This window comes from Triturus cristatus, chromosome 4_1 (genome assembly GCF_964204655.1).
Source record: "Triturus cristatus chromosome 4_1, aTriCri1.1, whole genome shotgun sequence".
Taxonomy (NCBI): domain Eukaryota; kingdom Metazoa; phylum Chordata; class Amphibia; order Caudata; family Salamandridae; genus Triturus; species Triturus cristatus.
Genome location: NC_140585.1, coordinates 947,379,534 through 947,400,817, shown reverse-complemented (window position 1 = coordinate 947,400,817; position 21,284 = coordinate 947,379,534).

Sequence of the window (21,284 nt, the reverse complement as noted above, 5' to 3'; positions counted from 1 at the left end):
CATTTTCCACACCCAGAATCACTCCCTCGTACTTAGTCAGATGACTACTAGTGAGATGCTGTGTTTAAGTTCTGGTTAACAAAATTTCTACAGAATGAGGCACGTACACTCTTAAAGGATAGCCCATAACAATGGACTCCCTCTACTCCAAGCTCACACATATGACAGCTGCTGCTCTCAAACAACCTGGCAATGCTGCTGCCACAGCATCCAATGTAGCAGAAAAACATGCCACTGGTCTGCATATTGTTCCACGTGTTTGCGTCAAAACTGAAAGTGCGCAATCATCTCTTTCACAGCAGAATAATGCAAAATTCTTGCTGTAATCAGGCATTCCTAATGCATGTGCTCGACAAAGACTGTCTCGCAACTCAATAAATGCCTTCATGCATTCTTCATCCAAATCAATTGGATCGATCACATCTTTGTGTGTCAATCTTAGTAAGGGCTTGGCAATCAGTGAAAAACCACTGATCCATTGTCTGCAATATCAAACCATGCCCAGAAACATTAAAATTTCTTTCTGTGTTCTGGGAGGAATCATTTGCAAGATCATGTTTATTCGATATTGTGATACTTTCCTGATTCCTTTTTCAATTTTGTGTCCCAAAAACAAAACTTCTTTTTTTACAGAATTGTAATTTAGCTGGTGACACCTTATACTCACCTACTGCCAAATGGTTCAATAGAGCAATGGTATCTGTCACACAAGCTTCCTTCATTTTTGATGCAACAAGCAAATCATCTATATATTGCACCAGTACCAAATCTTTTGGCATTACCAAATACCCCAAACATTTTTTCTATATCTGATAGAAAATTTAGGGACTCTCCGTATACCCTTGAGGAACTCAGCACCATGCCAAAACACGGTCTCCGAACCGGAAAGTAAACAAATATTGACTATCCGGATGTAAGGGTATCGAGAAAAATGTTTCACTCAAATCAATCACAGTGAACCATTCTGCATCACATGGAATTTGATAAAGTATCACTGCTGGGTTTGGTATAATTGTACCACAAGGTATAACTATTTTGTTCACCTGCCTCAAATCTTGTACAATCCTATATTTTCTGCTCAGTTTTTAATACCCATAATAGGTGAATTAGAAGGACTTCCCAATATTTCTTTTAAATTGCCTTGTTCAATCATTTTGGTCAATTACTGGCACCACTCCTGCAATCGTCTCATTTTGTATGGTGGGATTTTTGGAAATTCTGCTCCTTGTTTCACTGAAATTTGAATTGGATCAACTCCTTTCATCAGCTCAATATCTTGTCCTGTAAAATCCCACACATCCATCATCACTCTGTCTCTCAATTCAACTGGAAAATCTTTCACAGTAAACAAAGAGAATTCATCAATCACTTCTGACTCTTGTCTTGCTAACATTAATTTAAAAGCAAAATCTTCATTTGGCGTACAATAGATGGTGCAATTCATTTTGCACAGCAAGTCTCTACCTAACAAATTTACTGGACCCGAATCATACACGACAAAACGATGCGAGTCTCAAAAGTGTACCTTCATTGGTTTTGTAATTGGAGTTTTAATCAACTGATTAGATATACCAACAACCTGGATTGGTTCTCCCGAGAGGACTAGGTTTAAAATTTGCAAAGTTCTCACTGTGGAACGGGTAGCACCAGTGTCTACAAGGAATGTTACTGCATTACCTTCTACTTCTCCATCCACAAAGGGTCCACACTGATCTACCTCAAGAGATGTACCAAGCATGCACTCCTCCTCCCCTCTCAGGCACCGTCATTGAGATGTATCTGAATCACTGTCCTGACACTGCAGCTAATACTTTGAAGACATCTGTACATTTTGATTATTTCCATTCTGTCTGAATGTAAACCCACATTCGCACTGTATTTTTGTACTTGAGCATTCACATTACCCGGCATCGGAGCTTGTGGCATCTGTGCCTCTGTCACTACTTGCTGTTGCTGATGTTGTTGCTGCTGATTATTATTCACTACACTTTGCATCTGCTCATTAAAATTCTGATCCATTGCATTGTTTTACTGAACAAGCCTACACTTGCGCCTCCAATGCCCGAACTTACCACATGCATGACAAGGATATTTCTTTTTCAAATCTTCCTTATTTCCTCTACCTCTGCCTTTCACCTGTGTCTGAACAACTGCATTCATCACAACAGCTCCCATGGTAGAAAACTTTGCATTTTGGGTATTCTGATTGTGTTCACATCAGTTTCTTTTTTCATTTCTTGGGCCTTGAGTCAATGTCATCCCTACAATATTTTGCATAATGAAGTATCTCATCTATGCCTTTACTTTGCCAACATCCAAAATGTTGCTGAATCATATTGCTAATTTCTGGTTTCAATCCAAATATGAACCTATACACAAAATGTCCCATCTTTTTAGCAGTTATATTCTCCATACCACTATATTGTTTAAACACCTGTAAAAGCCTCTCATAATATGCATGCACTCTCTCTTTTTACTCTTGAGTTGTTCTGTCTATTTTAACCCAAGCTGTCTCATTTGGTGAGATTTTTCCCTTTAAATATGTAATGACCTGATTATATGTTTTCATTACTTCATCTGATGGTGCAACAGTTTTTGGATCTCTATGATATTCTTCTTTAGGCCAATCTGTTGCAATCTTGCACCAACCCACAAATCTAGTGGAACCACAATATCAAACAAGCCATCTAAATCTTTTAGTAAACCTTTTGATACTTTTACAAATCTTTCCACTTGTCTATAACATTCAACTGGTTTTTCCCTCAATTTTGGAAAGTCATTTGTAAAAGACAAAATATCATGTCCATTCCATGGCACATGAACATATCCACCACCTGGTACTTCTCTCATTGGATATATCATTTCAGTCATCAGTGTCTCTTTATCTGTTTCCCTTATTAGATATATTGATGATAGTTCTCCTGCATTTGCAAGCATCTCCTTTCTTTTTAGCCCATCTGCCCTTTCATCATTCTTACTCACCCCAGCAGTTTATTGTATTAATAAGCAAATTAATTTGCAATTGTTTCCCAGAAGCATTCGAACTCTCTAAATCTTTATCACTAAAGTCCAATCGATATGTCTTTTGTAAGGCCCTTTACTTCTCAATATCCACTTCATATGTCTGTGCTACTTCAGAAAATTTATCATAAAGAGCTGTAGCTGTCTTTGCGATATTCTTTCGCAAAAAAAACCCTCTCCTTCCCGATATTTACTGAATCTTTCTGGACTTATCGTACCTAGAATCATCTCTTCCAAATCTGATTTTAATCTACCTACATCCACATTGACATTCACTCTGTTGGACGCCATTCTTCTAATCCATTCATCTAACTCTTCTGGAGATGGTCATATTGAACCCCTGATGTTGGTGTTGCTTCTCCCAAATTCTGTAACAATCTCCTTGGTTCTATCTGTGTATAACGCTTGGGAGTTTCTACATGTCTCTCCAAAATATCAATCAAAGGTTCCACTACACTCACTCCAGCACCTCTACAAGCTCTATTATCATTAACTGACACCGTCAAGGCGTGCACTTCAGATATACTTTGACCTACTCTCTATACAATGGAACTATTGGACCAATTGTTACTGGTACCGATAAACTTCTGCATTCAAATTCAATTGATTAATCCTTTGTGCCCAATCATTTTTTACCTGTTTTGAGTTATCAACATTTCTTATTTGTGAGACTTCAACTTCAATTAATGGTGCGCTAGGAGTAACCCTCTCTTGTTTTTCCTGATATGACAGAGGTCAATTTCATAAAAGCTCATCCAAAAACTCATCATCAATTTCATTGGAATTTGATTCTGCACTTTCAAAATTTTTCATTTTCTCTTTACATTTTCCTGTTGTCTGATCTTCTGCTACCATAACCGGATATAAACCTTTACCTTCTCTCACATCTCTCCTCATCTCTTCATGTATGCATCCCATTTTGTGTCCGAATATTTATTCATTGTATTTCTGTATCTATTCTCTGTCCTGTTTCTCTCTCTCTGATACGCTTCATGTTCCCATGCTTCAAGCACCTCATACGGCATCGGCCTAGGATTAGGTCTCAACCTGTTCATTTGATACATTTAATTTTCTAAAATTCTCACATTAAAAGTACTATTCTCTGGGTAAGCCAAATAACCATATTCCAAAGTCATGAAAGCAGCTGGTGTACCATCTTTCAGTACAAGGACTCCTGTTCTGATTTCATTTGGTTCATCCTTTCTGAATAATGTCTTCATCATTCTTAACAATTTCACTTCTTTCAACTCAATGCGCTAGTTCTAATAAACAAACACCAAATTATTCATAAATCTTCAGATTTTATTTGTACACTGCAACCAATACAAGCACCCCTCTCACCTGCCAACCAATAGTTGCACGACACTCACTGTGACGTTTCACTCTACTTGTCCAATGTCAGCGCAGAATTCAGTGACACTTCACACTAGCTAACCAATACCAGCGCGACACACGGTGACATCAGTATAACTCCTACAACTGACCCTCCCTTTACAAAAATTCTATGGTAATGTTTTTCAAATTCTTTGTAAAGAAACAAATGTTAGAAACAACATAAAACAATCCTGCTTTGTCTCCCCCACTAAACCAAAAGAGATAGATACAAACACAAAAAGAACTATTTTGCTACTAGCAGAATATCGACTAGCGTTATTCCATCCTCTCTCAAGCGAAGGATTCCCAGGACTTTTTCAGCTGTGCTTTTTAAAGGTGCCCAAACAAATCTCCACTATACAAACCTCAGAGTTCCCTATGTAATATTAACAACCTCGTTTGTTGCCTAATATCACACCAGCAGTCAAAACACTTCTGTAGCATACAAACCACTTCTGTAGCGTATACCACACTAATTCCTCTGCCCATTAGGCTAATAATATCACAGGATCCTAGGCCACTCCATGCCTGAATTTAAGGTCAACAACTGACCACAATATACAACTTATGGTATGACCTGTTAATCACCAAAATCATTAATTCAAACCTATTAATTCACCAAATTTAACCCTTTAAACCACCAATCTATGGTAACAAAAACTGAACAGTGTTTCGGGAACTCGGAAAAAAAAAACCTTTATAGCCTGGACCCAAATTTTTAGTTCGCTCCACACTGCATGAGTTTAGTCCAAACTTACCAACTTATTTACCATCTCTAAATGATCAATCTTATTAAGAAGGCAGGGATGTGGTAAATAACAATCAGAATTTACACTGTGAATCAATATCATACCATAATAACCACAGACACCTTTCCGTTAATAACAATAATCTTTATCCAAATAATGTGATGCTCATCAAGTATAGAGGTGGGCTCCGTAAAACAGTAAAAAATCTCCACGAGCACGCAGAAATTCCACGAACATGTGGAATTGCTTGTTCGCGATGCTTTTTTCCTGTTCGCAAACGTTCTTTGAGTGCTTGGGGGGAAATATCTTATGAATACGCATTTTGAGAACGCGAACAAGCAAAAAATTCCACGAAGCCGCGGAACGCAGAATTTAGGGCAATTCCGCGTTCTCCGTGGAACACGAAATTACCCAAATTCCGCGAGCGGAATGGTATTTACCGCCCGGGCCTAATCAAGTACAAATACAGAACAAACCAGGGTAATTCACACAAAAAACATTCAGTTTTCAATCAAACAGTATACATCTCATAACCAGCGCAATAAGAGAGTGGATAGGTAGAGAGACAAATGAAGAGAAAACATTTGCAAATAATTATGTAAATCAGAGATTGAATTTAGTTACCTATTATTCAAGTTTTAAGATTAGAAAATGCTACCCTCTGGCCATGAGAGTAAGCAGGGCATTTCAAAGAATATTTTGAAATGCAAAGTTTAAGAACCAGGAACAGCGGATCATCAGCCAGCCCACAAAAATAGGAAACAGCGATACAGCTCTCTTCTCTCTCAAAGTTAGGAATACGCCACCTAACCACACCTACTTACTAGGTATAATTATACCCCAAATTCACACTAATCCAGCCCCTACACTATCCGTCCCACCTAACTAAAGATTTTAATTGGCTAAAACAAGGGGTGTCTTGGTCACACCACTCCAGGCAAGTTATGTTTTTCAAACACACTATTGTCCAAATTCATTATGTCATTTTCAGACTTCTGTATCTTTCTCTTCCGCAGCGTGTTCACATTTCGTTTACATTTATTGCAACTTTTCTGTTCGCATGTCCACTTCCAGTGGAACTCGCTTTTCAGAGGCTCATTGTTTCCTCCGTAACCTTGGTCATCACCAAAGAAACACAGAAAACTGATTAAGCACTCTCCCTTTCTCATACCGGTTTAATAGTTCAAGCTAGATTTGAGGCCTTTCTCTCCAGCTCAGAAACATACATTTTCTGGGTTAAGACAAATACAACGTGAAAAGCATATCTTTTGTAAAAGTTTATACTCTAAAAGTGTTTTGCTTAGCAATATTAATGGTTTGCACAAGATTTCAAAACGCATTAGTATGATCATTAATCTTGCAGCCCTTTAGTCATTAATTTCCGCATTAGTCATGTGCAGGCTTGCCGCCTACCCCAGATTTTTCTCTGAACCCGTTCACATTTACGCATGCGCATTGTTAAATTCAAACTCGATTAATAGCACACAGTTAAAACGTTTTCATTATTATTTTGCAAAATGAGAGGTTCAATCTGAGCAGGTTTTGTTTCGTGAAAACCGTGCTCCATCAGCCCCTTGTGTAAAGGCTCTTCATACCAATCTATCCTGACAAAAACATAAAACTGTCAAAGAACACAGTGAGCATGTAATTAACAGCAATACATTCCCGTAGTTAAATAATATACTCAAAACATAACGGCAAATGCCTCCTCCATAATTACTATGAAGTAAACAAGTTGTCGATTTTGTGATGTTTATTAAAGGTATTAAAACTTTAATTTGCTGCAAGTCTTTGTTTTTATCACATGGCACTGTTAAAGCGACATTCCAAAAGGATTGCGTTACAGTGCAGATATACAAGTTATTGCAATTTGGCACTCATTCTGCAACTCCCATATCCACTTGTAGATATACTAGAATGAGACCTGTCTGTCACAGTGAAACAGTACACACTGCCGATTTAATCTGTTGTAACTTTCTATGTTGCTCATTCAATCAATATGTTGTATTTCCTGTGGCTGCCCGTGCTGTCACTGTCTTGGTGCTGCCGCTGTGACTTCCTCCAGGCCTCCTGGCTGTGCAAACTTTGTGTACAGTGCAGAAAGCTCTACACGTGTTTCCTGTGCAGTTTTCAGATGTAGGAGTTGGCAGAGAGCCCAGGTAGTAACTCCGCTCCGCCACATGGCAGAGATGGAGTTTTTGCCCAGCTCCATGCTCCGGGGAGGGCAGTTTACCACCCACCCTTAATATTAACCTTCATGGGTAAAGAATCCCTTTTCCAAGTGTTTGCATTCCAAAAGAGAAACGTTGTTAAAGCATTGTATGTTCCTTAAAGAGACCAGAGCTGCTTTAAAAAATGTTTAGGAACACTTCAAGGAGAGCTGGCTGCCTCCAAATTCACCCAACACGATTACTAGGGAAAGCTGTTTCAGGAGAGCTTTCCTTTTGAGAACCTGTTACCAACTCCATCTTTCAAATGCAGCCGAAAACAATTATTGCGAACCATTTTGAATCACATTTAGGGTCAGATGACCCTTTTACAACATTCTCCATTTGGAATAAGAAATGGGTTGGTAAATTCATTTTCTGAGTTGAACATGCTTTTATGACTCATAAAATAGGTTTAGTTCACTGCAAAAGGCCATTGTGCCATCGCAAACCCAGCATTTGGTGAAATAGTGGGAATACTTATCATGAGTACAAATGACACACTCGATATGTAATCAAATTAAAAATCATAAACTGGAAAGTCAAAACCCAAAGAAGATGCATGTGGATATTTGTCCTACAATTCCAGGGAAATGGAACAATAGATATTTGAGTACTAAATTAACTTCTCAAAAGCATGCTCATTATCAATAAAGTAGTTGGCCATGTCCAGTCTTTGTATGAAACAAGCAAGCGAGTATTAAGGTGATATAATGGTATTCTATAACTGTCTATCTCTGAATAGCATAAATATGTAAATGGCACATGGCTTAAACTTCAAATTACAAATGTGAATATAAATACAATACTACACCTGTATGTATTATGTGGCCCTGTTTGATTCTCAACCTTCACTCTTCTAAGTGAATGACATTGCCAAGGGTATCATTTTTCAGCATTTGCTACTCTCAAAATAAACCTGCTCCTCTAAACTGACAACTGGGTGTAGCTGAAAATAGTCTGGGTATTACGGAAAGTTTAGTTAATCACAATATTAGTCATGTTCAACATTAAGCAGCTCAACAGCTCCAAAAAGGGCCACCGGATAGAAGCTTCGCAACGACAGCTCTTGGGCTTTGGGATTCCAATCGGAAACTATCCCACATAAGTCGGCTATCCGCACTCACAGCAAAACATTTCCAGACAGAAGAATAAACTAAGACAGAGATAAAAGAAGACTCATGTCATTCACCTGAGAAGCTTCTACGATTTCCAGATTTCTTTCTGGACCGTGGATCTCATACTCTCCAGAAGGCAGTGGTGCTGACGGACGGTCCACATGATCGATTCCAGGGTCTTCAGAATCGCTAGCGAGGAAGCCGCGACAACTGGGTGAGTGCTTCCCCCCTCACCGCCTCATCACGATGTCCTGCACTGACACGCTCTAGGGGCTCGGTGCACTCGAGCAAGACTCAACGAGGACAAATGCTTCCTCTTCCCTCTACATGGTGCCCCCTACCGACAATCAAGAAGGGCCCATTGTGGAAGGAGGAGCCTTATACAACATTCCAATTGAGGAAAAGGACCATGAGCGGAGTGCTGCGATTTGCCCCCACCGTGCTTGGCTGATTCCAAGAGGGGTGGCCACATGTGGTTCAAATTGTTGCTGACACCGACTGCTTCCCTCACACTGACTTGCAGTGTGATCACTTCAGTAGTAGCCTCCTATCTGCTCTCTCTGCCCCCCAATGCCTGTCAGTAGGAAGTTGGTCTCCAGTACCTCGGAGGCCCAAACCTCCATTATCTTCCCGCTCAGCTCTTCATCTCTCCGAAGATGGCGCCCCCTCCCTAGAGAAAATTGAAATAAAAATAGGACCAGTACACACTGTATAAAATAGTAGTGGCCATCTTTGAATGGTCTCAAACTTCACCAGTGCCTTCACCAGGAAGGGGAAAAAAGGAGATTAGAATGAGAAAGGAATTTTAAGTAACACAGGAATTAAATGAATAAAGGGAGGCATGGAAAAGTAAGGAAAAGAAGAGAAAACATGAGAATAAGGAAGTGAAGAAAGAAAAGAGAAAGAGAAAAACAGAAACAGAAAGACAGCAATGAAATAAATGAAGGGAGGCACGGCGAAGTAAGGAAAAGAAGAGAAAAGAAGATAATAAGGAAGAGAAGACAGAAAAGAGAAAGAGAAACAAAAAAAAGGATCCAAACCTAAAACCCTCTGGTCTACATGCCTCCACCATAAAATATCCATCAAACCTATATAAAAATGCGGCTACAAAGTTCAAACACTGGCTAATGAAAAATCACCCAGAAACACTTATTTCAGATCCTTATTTCTGCACCAACAAGGGCAAACTAACTAATGACCTCATCTTCTATACCAAAAAACGTGCACAATGGAGGAATCTCTTCTACACCATGATTTGAATCTCCGATTCTAAGAAAACCCCACATGCCCTCAAATTCTTGGTAGCCGCCTCGGACTTCTGCAATGCGAACACAACTATTTCCCTATACAACAACGGTAATATCCTTATACAAGCCTCAAATAACAATCTCGCCCTTATAGACAAGATCTTCCTTATCCTCAAGAAAGCATTGAGCAAGAAGACCTCACCTCCCATCACAAATCACCCTGACCTCACAACTGATATTGAAATTCATTTTCGCCACCCCCCAATGACTACCACCCATCCCTCACACTGGACACATCCACTCCAAGGCCCCCAGGCCCAAAAGGGTCAAGGATGCAGTTGGCTACCAACCAATCCTATGCCCACACACCCCCAACACCCTCGATGAACAATGTAGAGTCATCCAAATATGAATCCTCTTCCTGCTAATCCACTCTACTCACCTCCAATTGAACCGGCCCTCAAGGCCCCACATGACTTGCCAACAACCCTGGTCAATGAACGGTTGCTCTACATCTCAGAAAATATACCCACTAACTTAACTAACTACTCTTCGACCATATCTTTTCCACATGTCGCAGGCCCTCCCACGTTATCTCCTACCCAAGCCATCACCCATACCCGAATGGACCCCCCAATCCGTCCTGACACACAAACCCCATTGGAACCTAATATTGTCACCCCCATCCAACCAGACCTAACAGGCAAACTCCCCCCCTTAGAGAACGCACAACTCAACACATAATTAGTTGTCCGAACTCAGATTGCATTGCACGCTTCAATGAGTTATCCATTGGCCTTTCCCACCTCAAGTACGAAATACAGAATCTATCAACCATCACCAATGAGCTCCTATATTCTCACAGAGCCACTAGAGCCACCATGTACCGAATCTATTACCAAACGAACAGATATATCATCCGAAAACCTCACCCCAAGTTCACTATTCATGATACCATACCTTCCCCAAATGACCCTTCTCATCCCGAGAGACCACTTGCTCAGTTATCTGACAATGACATACGTAACCTCCTCCTATCTTATTCCAGTCCATTAGACAATAGCGAGCCTCCACAGAATAGTATACAAACCATTCAAACTAATCCTTGCAGGGAACCCACTCAGAACCACAGATCTATAAATAGCAAAAACCACAAAAATATCAACATAGTGCAGACAGACCTCACCCACTATGCTAGAAAACTGAAGTGCGTATTTCTTAATTGCAGATCAGCCATCAAACATGCTTCCGACATCTACGACCTCATCCTCTCAAATGAGCTTGACATTGTTATCCTTACTGAAACATGGCTAAATAGCTCATCCTCAACTATCCTAGACATATTGGTCCCTCCCAGCCATGACGTAATCCGCTTAGACAGAGCCGTGAAACCTGGTGGTGGGGTATAATTCATTTACCAAAACACAATCTCAGTTAATTAAACAGACATCATCTCTTTATCTACCTGTGTGAATATCTTTGTGTCAACATCACAAACAACAACTGTATCAAGAGCAAACTACACATAATATATCACCCCCCTGGTGATACACTTCCGTTCATGGAACAGATAATGGAAGTCATCACTTCCAATGACAACCCACAGGTGGCACAGATTACCAAGGAGACTTCAACCTCCATTGGAACAATACAAATGATCACACTGTAAATTGTCTTAAATCCTTCCTATCAGATCAGGATCTAACTCAATTCTGTGACAGTCCAACCCACAACAAGAGAGAAACACTAGACCTTATCATAGTCAAAATGAACAATGTCACATTAAATTCCATTATCCCCTGCGATTGGTCTGATCATCACACCATCCTCTTCAATGTCAATATTATGGTGAACCCGAAAAGATGTCAACCTATGAAAACAAAACAATGGAAAAGGAATAGCCAAAATATTAACCCTACAGAATAAACAAATCGATGCAACACCGACCTGATCCCTCAGGCAGGCATCGTAGACATCCATGACCTCACAGACTTCTACATTTACACTATTCTTGAAATACTTGACTCAACTGGCCCCCCTTCAACAACAAAACGCGTCTAAACCATGGTTCAAAGAGAATATGAACTCTGAACGACGCAAACTAAGAACAGCTGAAAGAATATGGAGATTGGCACCATCTATGGAACACCTAAATTACCTTAGGGCACTGAGGAATACATACAACAGGAAGATCTTAAAGGCAAAGGTGGTCTTCTTTAGAACTCAGCTGAACCAAGCCATTAACAGTCCCCAAAAATTATTTAAAATAGTTAAACAACAATTGCTCAACTCATCAAACTCTACGGAACTAGGAGACCCCCAACTGTGAGGACCTGGCCAACTTCCTCTTAGAAAAAACAAAAACCATTGAACTCGACCTACAATCTTTGAATGCTCTCCTACCAGCTACCAATCAAGAGTCTACATTCCACTCCCAGGTCAAGAACCAATTCACTACAAAAAACTATGCCTCCTGGCACACCTTCATGACCTACACTGAAAATGACATCAATAACATCCTTCTAACATTAATCCCTCCAATCACTTCACTGATCCACTACCTACTGCCATATTCAAAATGGTAAAAACTTCTATTCTTCCCTTATGGGAAAAAATTGTAAACGCCTCTCTGAAGTAAGGCACTATACCTGACTGCTTCAAAGTAGGGCAGGTTACACCCATACTAAAAATAGCGAATTCTTCTCAGACTTCAACAACATCCCCTCTCTGGCGAAACTACTAGAAAAATGTGCGCAAACTCAACTATGCAACCACATTGAGAACTTCAATCTTCTAGATCAACACTAATCTGGCTACCGTCAAGGACACAGCACTGAATCAGCACTCACCACATTACGGACGACATATTAAAAATGCTAGACCACAATGAATCTGTCTTTTGATACTTCTTGACTTATCCTCCGCTTTCGACACGGTTAAACATGACAACCTATTGTCCCTTCTGGAACAAAGGATGGGTTTATCTGGTCCAGCATTACAATGGTTTACCTCTTTTCTAAACAACAGAACCCAAAGAATCAGGATGAAGCAATCCCTCTCTCAACCCTCCATGGTCACCCTAGGAGTTCAACAGGGTTCTGCACTTTCACCCAACCTCTTCAATCTAATCATGGTACCCCTGGCAAATGCGCTGAACTCTCTATACCACATGTATGCAGACGACACACAATTGTATATGAAATTCTGCTCCCCAGAGGATTTCATCTCCCTCAACACCACTCTAAAAAACACTCAAAATTGGCTCACCGGCAACCACCTCATGGTCAACACCAACAAAATGAAATTCTTCCTCATCTCACCCCCAAACCACACACCAAAATAGACCTCTGGCTGAAGCATCTAACATGCAGAAGAAAATGAGAGGAATCACTTAGAACTAAAGGAATAGGGTTTACTACAACTGTATCACAAGAACGGTTTCCTTTGGATTGTACTTTAACAACTCATTTCACATAGCTAATCATACACTCAAATATTCATCATAATCACACAAGATCTAACACTACTCATCAACCATGTGCATAAGGGAAATATAAACACATACCCAAGGTAAACAATACATGGTAATATAAGGAAATATAGATCTATTTATTCATAAAACTACCATAGAATACATGAATCAATTCATAAGTTAAAAATTGATGAAAACATCTCTGACACTTTTTTTTTAAAAGCTTTGACAATTTTTTTTTACACAAAATACTAGACAACAGAGAGTACACAAAAAAAGACAGCACAATATGTCATCAGAACTATACACATCCGTGATCTCACATATAGACAGAGCTGGAACCTGATACTGTTGTGTTGATACATAATCTGTGGTTTCAGCCTCTTCACGGATGATGTTAAAAGGGGAAGCGTCGACGCGTTTTGATGGACTAGCTTATAAACCATCTTTCTCAAGACTGTATATATGACTCTCAAGCAGACTCGTTTTGACCGTAACATTTAAAAAACAACCTGTATGATAAGACACAAATATCAATACACATTTCTAAAACTGCATTTAACTTGACATTGTTAATTCATTATGGGATTTATAAACATTGGCCCGCCCATTTCTAAATTACCACTAATCTCATAATTGCAATTGTTGTCTATTTCTACATCATACATGAAAAGGGAGCTAGGGCATCTGCATAACTATATTAAATAAACAATTTCATCAAACATGTACGCAATGCCATTTTATACAAAGACTACTCAATATTCCAATATACACCCCCCTTAAGCATGTGTACTATAGTTCCCTTCGAACTTCTACAAACTGACCATAGCCAACACTCACATACCACACTACTGATTCAAAAAGCAAACTCTTGGAATTGGAAAAAGGATGATATTGTCTTAGTCTCACTATTTCATTTTTAATTAATCTAAACACTGCTCCTCACCTGATGATTGTTGGGGAAGGGTGATGAAGTGGTTAAGGGGACATCCTTTTTCAGTGGCATAAAATCATTTTTTAAAATAGGAGGTTATAGCCTCCGTCTTCTTTGATTATAGCCTCACTCGAATTTGAGGTTGTTTCTAGAAATAACATTTCAAAACAGTTGACTCAATTAGATTTACTTCCAGCTTTGTACTCAGTATTCTCATATTGATTCAGGTTAAATACCCCATATTATTCTACCATTGTTCTCACCTATTTGTGTATGCCGTGTAGGGCAATAATGTTTTATACATATGCAAAATCTTGTAAACTCCTGTAAAGCGAAACTCTTGCGTGTCTTTATTTTTCTATCTCTAAGAAAATATGAAAAAATCTTATTATCATATACGGGCCTCTATAAGAACCATGGCCTTCCTTATCTCTATATGTGGAAGTTTTCTACATACCTCCGGAGTGGGGCCTGCCGCCTCCCCTCACTAGATGTTTGTAGTCCCACTGCTAAATCTCGACAACCCTTCACAGATAGGGTCTACAGGGACAAAGGAAAGAGCAAGAGTCAGGGGCATATTCCCCTCGTCTACGTATCCAGACTCACTACGAGCATTTAAATATTTACAAATTTTGTACTATATTCGCTGCTCTCAAAATAACCCACAAGGTACTATAGATATCACGGGACTACGGACATCCTCTCGTTTATACTAGTCCTGAAGTCAAACTGCTCACTGTTTTTTGTAATGGGTCCCTGCAACAAATTTTAAAACAGAGACCACTAGAGTATTAAGATTAACCATCCTTATAAATCCATGAACTATTCCCTTTGTTTTAAAACCCTCTTAAGAACTTACTTGTAAGCCGGCGTGTAATGGCGCCATGTAGCTCCTGTGGGTGGTTTACTCGGCCAATAATCAGGGGACTATCTCTCGTATTTATATCTTGTTGTTCTGGTTACACCTGTATGGGGTTATCGTTTCCTAAAGATCGAATTCTCGCAATCTTAATCTGGGTGGGATTCTCGCTATTCCTCTTCTGCGTTGGCTATAAACATAGAAGAGGTATCTATTAACTGCCCTAGATCTCTATGGCAGTAGGCGCCATCTTTAAGTGTGTGGCATTGTTACTGCTTGCTGATGTAGGTACTCGATATAACAACAATTATGGCTATATATTATAATGGCCCCTTGGCTGTCCTATATTAGGCCTTCACAATCCTTCATGTAGTTTCAGTTGATGTTCTGACCAGATCTAGAATAGTTCCATAATTATTTATGCAAAACAACAATGTTTCTCTCACGATGAATGTATTCTCTCTATCTATTTTTGTGTGGCACGAAAGAGGGGGCAATCCATACCTCCTGGAAATAGAGCCCTAATAAATAATTTTCAGTACATTTTTCTGGCCAGTCTCTCAATATCTGTCACTATGTTATATAATAAAAGACATCCAGTCTTCCCTGGAGTTCAGGCCTCTGTTGATGGTATCTAGCTTGCACATGTACCATTGTTCTCTTTTTTTTCTGTTTTTTGTCTGTATCTTCCTCCACATCTGTTGATCTTAATTTTTTCCAAAATATACCATTTGAACTCATCACATTTATGATTAAATTGGGAGTAATGGCACATTTTCCTCATACGTGCACACAGAAGATTTATGTTCTAAAAGTCTTAGTCGTAATTCTCAACCTGTTTCCCCTACGTAGCCTAAGCCACATGGGCAAACCAAAAGATAAACTACATTTTTACTCCGGCAGTTAGTCAGTGAGTCTGGGGTAAATGTAATTCCATTAAAAACAAAGGTTTTAGCCACTAAATACTGTTCACACATTCAACAGGTCCCACATTTGTTGTTGCCTACTGCTTTCCTGTTCTTCATATTATTCTGTATACTCTCTTCCGTATATATGTAAGTGTGTACAAGAGAGTTGCGTATATTTTTATTCTGCCTAAAGGCAAACACGTTTGTTTAGGTGGGGCTCTCTCTCATCATTAAGAATTTTCCAATTCCTAAAAAAATTTCTTTAATTTGATTACTCACGTGGGAGAATTGGCTGACAAACACTACCTTTTCTGTTTCTTTCTTCTTTGTTCTGACTTTGTTCACGTCCAACATGCAGTCTCTGTCATAGAATCTGACCCACTTGAAGGAATTTTTGATCAGTTTTCTGAGGTAGCTTCCATCTCCTAACTTCTTCTTAAGTACTTCTAAGTGTACATATAAATCCTCTAACATTGTACAATTCCTGCGTAAATGTAGGAATTCCCCAAAGGAAATATTGTCCCTGTGATTTGGGATGGTTACTCCCATAGTGGAGGAGTGTGTTTTTATCTGTCGGCTTGGTGTGCGATCTACTATCAATTTGTTTTCACTGTTTTTAATGCAAATGTCCAATAAGTTAACCTTACTGTTACTTCATTATGCCATAAACTTCAAATTTGGGTCACCCAAATTGAGCCAGGAAATAAACTCACTCAAGTCCTCACTGGTGCCGCTCAAAAATGATATCGTCAATGAAGCGGTACCAGTGGCTGACATTTTCAAAAAGGGAGCCAATTCATTAAAAACATGTTTCCGTTCAAATTCATATAAACATGCCATGCTTGGGGCACAAGTAGCACCCATACTGGTCCCTTTTATTTGTTGGAGGAGATCTTTCTTGTATAAAAACAAATTGTTTTTTAAAACCATACTCACACATCTCATGATCAAATCCATATTACCGCCTCCCAAGTCTTCAGTATCTAACATAGATCTGACTACTTTTATGGTGTCATCTTGGGGGATGTTTGTATATAGGGCTTCAATTTCAAGGGTGACAAAAACTGGGTCACCCCATTGAAGCCCAGTTCCTCAAATATACAGATCGCATGTGCCGAATCTCTCAGATAGGATCTCTGTCTGCCTACTATTGGTGTGAGAAAAAAATCAGCATTTATGCTCAGTGGCAATAAAATTGAGCCAATGCTACTGACAACATCTAACAATCTTTGACTGCTCTCCCCCACATCATTGACTCTGCTAAATCATTGGGAATCACCCTTGACAAACACCTGAATATGAAAGGCACATATCAGTAATGCCACCAAAGGAGCCAATCATCAGATGAATATCCTAAGGAAACTTAAATCCATCCTCCCACTGGTCGACTTAAGAATGGCGGTACAAGCCCTAGTATTACCAAGATTGGATTACGGAAGCACTACTCTATGCGGACTTCCCAAATACAAGCTGGGGGCCTCCCTTAATGCCGCGGTCAGGCTGGTCTCCGGAACAAACAGAAATGACCACATTTCCCTGACGTTAAAAGCATTACGAGGCAAGAATACACCTAAAGATCGCCTGCATGACCCATTAAGCCCTTCACACCAAAACCCCCAGTTACTTAGCACAAAAGCTATTGCTATCTGGAGGTTGCAGACATTCGCGAAGCGGTAGCTCACTACAACTGAAACCACAAGCATTCCACAAAAAGAGAACAGGCTGCAGAGCCTTCTCAGGTATTGCACCGAAGATTTGGAATTCATTGCCACCAGATGTTCGCAGGATCCCTTCCTTCTCCTCCTTCAAAGTGAAATTACTTCTAATAAACAAATTCACATCCTAAGACTTTAAGTATCACGTTACTGGTTCTCAGCGTATGTTATCTTACCTACCACACTCTACCTGTTAATTAAATATGTATATTACCCTCTACCTTCTAATGTATCTGAAAGATGTTATGTAAAGCGCTCTGATACCTTCTTGGGTCATGTACGCGAATATATAACACTTTATAAATAAATAAAATGTTGACCTACAAGAGAAAGTCTAAAGAAATGTTCAGAAGCTTGGAAACCAGGTAGCCCAAATGCAAATGAACCTAAAGAAGCTAATACCTGAAAGTGGTGCTCTATTTCCGTGTAGATGAAAGGACCAAATTCTACGGTGTTGGAAATGGCCCTTTTTAGGGTGCTTTCCCTCAACTTTTTGTCTTTTGTCTCTTCAGGTTATCCGCTGATCTATGTACTAGCCTTAGGACTGTGAGCGCCTTTGACACTGCCATTCAGTGCAAAGTTCTGTGCTTGCCATATATATAGTGGTGATTGGTGTATACATGATTGGCTGATTTGAGTCAGCTATAAGACCCTTGTCTTGGGGTAAGACATATACTTAGGGCATGTAACTCAAATGATCTTCCGTGGGCTTGCAGCACTGGTTGTGCCACCCTCATAGGTAGCTCTTCAAATGTGCCACAGGTTTGCCCTAGCAGGGCCTGTGGGTGCAGGTTACTGTTATATGTCTTGGCATTTAAAAAGTTACTTGCCAAGGCACTGCATGGATCTCACACCATCGGAGTACTCTTTGGGAGCAGGGGCCAGTGTCAGGAAGAGGCAGGGCATGTACACGTGTGTGCTACATGCACTGGTAGTGGATGACACCAGGTGGTATGGTGGGTCATGCTTCTCATATTGATTAACACGGGGGACCAGTGGGAAGCTACTAAGCAGTATTTCCTACATGTGGAAGAGTAGCAGTGTAGTGTTTGATATTAATGAGTTACTAATGGCAAATCCTTTCCGGTCCTACGAGTGGATCTGACAGTACTAATGTGGAAATTCCACTTTAAGAACGTGTGCACTTCTGTGCTCGAGGCTCTGTGTGCCTGTCAGCCTGTCTTCAATCTACATCTGGGTGCTGGGTGGACAGCTACATCTGTGCATTGCTGAAAGAAAGCCATAAGCAAGGGGCTCATGTGAAACTGCAGTCCTCTGACTCTGAGGGGCCTTCCTGGGATGGATATGAGGTGGTGGAATTGGTATTTCAAGGGGCAGGGTCTTTGCCCCACTAAGGATATGGATCAAACCTTCCAGGGTAGGATAGCACACAGGACAAAATTTAGAGAGTGCCTGTGAATTTCAAAGGTGGCTTTTTGAACTGATCTCATCTTCAAAGGCCTTTGTGGGTATAAATACTGGGGCTTTGCCCTCAGGGGTTAGAGATGCTTTTGGGATTGGAAGCATAATTTGCTAATCCGATGCTGGGACATCGACAAGAGAAACCTCTGGGGCAGTAGGGAGTTCAAGTGGATTATCCGCAGACTTGTGGTGGCCTGGGACTTGTCGTGCTCAAGGAAAGGGACTATCACTTAGTAGATTTTTACTGGTTTTTGCCAGCCTGCAGCTAAATTCCAACAGTTGTGGCCCAGTTCCATAAGCACTCTGAAAGGGCTGGTTGGCTGGCCCCTTGTCCACGATATCCCAAGGCCTGAAAGGATCCTCCCATTCCCACAAGATCATAAGGACTGCACAGAGTGTGGCAGAAACGTGTGGGGTGATCGTCGGTTGGGATGATGCCCGTCCTGACGTATGCCGTTATCACACTGTGCAGAGGAGAGTGCTTATAAAAATCAGTAGCCTACCTGGTGTGCCGTATTGTGATTAGTTTGAGCAGTGCTGAGGAAATCTGCTGAGTCTGAGGGACCTGTGCTTGCAATCAGAGGCCTGTGCTAGCTTGCTCTCCGTAGCGTGTAGTGTCTGAGGGATGTTGGGAGATGTTTGTCGAGTCTGCAGACCCCAAGCTGGAAGCCTAGACTATCTCCAACCTCCAAATCGGGAGGAAGACAGTGCCTGACATTTTGACTTCCATCCGAGGATGGTGACTACCTCTCCCCAGACCCACGCCACAAGGTACTCTGTAGTTGAGAATATCATGACTGGACTCAAGGGGTCTCAATGTGCCTTGTGTGCACCCTCGGATGGCTGCCTTCATCTGAGGGAAACCTTTCTCCAATTTGGAAGCCTGCCAGCTTCTGCTGTCACTGTGTTTTGCCTAACGGGAGTAGTGAAGGTGCCGCTGGGTGCCTGAAGACTAATCTGGAGGCACAAAACCAAGTAGCTGTTTTCTTCCCGTTTAGGTGGTCTTGACAATCAAATCAAATTGTTGCCAGTGGGTCCGAAGTGTATTATTGGCTGGTGTATTTTGAGTGGCTGTGGGGCTGAGTCACGAAGCGTAGTCAAAACCTGCGATTTCTAGATCATTACAACTGTAGGAGGCATGCGATATTGGGAATGGCATGTTTTATGCTAATGCGTTAGCTGCATATATGTTTCTGTCTGTTGGAGATGGCCCTTTTTGCAGGGTTATCCCTAAACATTTTGCTTCTTCCTCCTATTTTTTCCTGAGCTGTTTGTGTTGGTTTTAGGACTCTGGGCACTTTACCACTGCCAATCAGTGCTAAAGTGCATATGCTCTCTGTGTAAACTGTGTTATGGATTGGTGTTTTCATGATTGGCCTATTTGATGTATGTGTCAGTCCCTAGAAAAGTGCACTGCGTGTGCCAGGGCCCATAAACCAAATGCTGTTGGTGGGCTGCAGCACTGGATTGTGCCACCCACGCAAACAGCCCATAAAGTGTAACTCTGGCCTGCCCATGCAGAGCCTGTGTGCAGTCTGGGACTGCCATGTCAACTTGGTAAGTGCACCCACTTGCCAGTCCCTAAACCTTCCCATTTTGACATGTTAGTCACCCCTAAGGTAGGCCCACGATACCCCTGTGGGCAGGGTGCATTGTACGTGAAAGGTAGGACAATGCCCTGGTGTGTGTGGCATGTCCTGATAGTGAATTACAGCCAATTTCGTTTTTCACTATTGCAAGGCTACCAGTTCCTGTAGGCCAGGATGGGCAGTTTGATTATAACACCTTATAATCCTAACTGACCCAGGAAACATGGTAGAACGTCAAGTTTAGTATGCCTGAACTCAAATGATAAAATACATCTTTTAGTGAAGTTGGATTTAACATACTGTGTTTGAAAATACCACTTTTAGAAAGTAGGTATTTTTCTACCTAACCACCCAGCCTGCCTCTGCTAGCTTGTGTATTGTCTGTCTGGTTTGTGAGTAATAGGGGCTGGGGAGACTCCAGGAGACAGGATGAGTCAGCACAGGGCTGAATAGACCTATCTGCATGTAGAGTTGTGGGAGGAGTAGCACCTGGGCCTGAATAGGGCTGTGCCTGCCTTCCACAATGCTGGCTCCACTTCCTGTGGTGCGTCTGATGATCCTGGCCCACTCTGACAAAGGAATAAGGTGCACACTGGTAGATTGCACCCAGCACTGGTTGAAGCTAGGTACAGGACCCTCTACCTTCAGAGGACAAAGGATTTGGTAGTA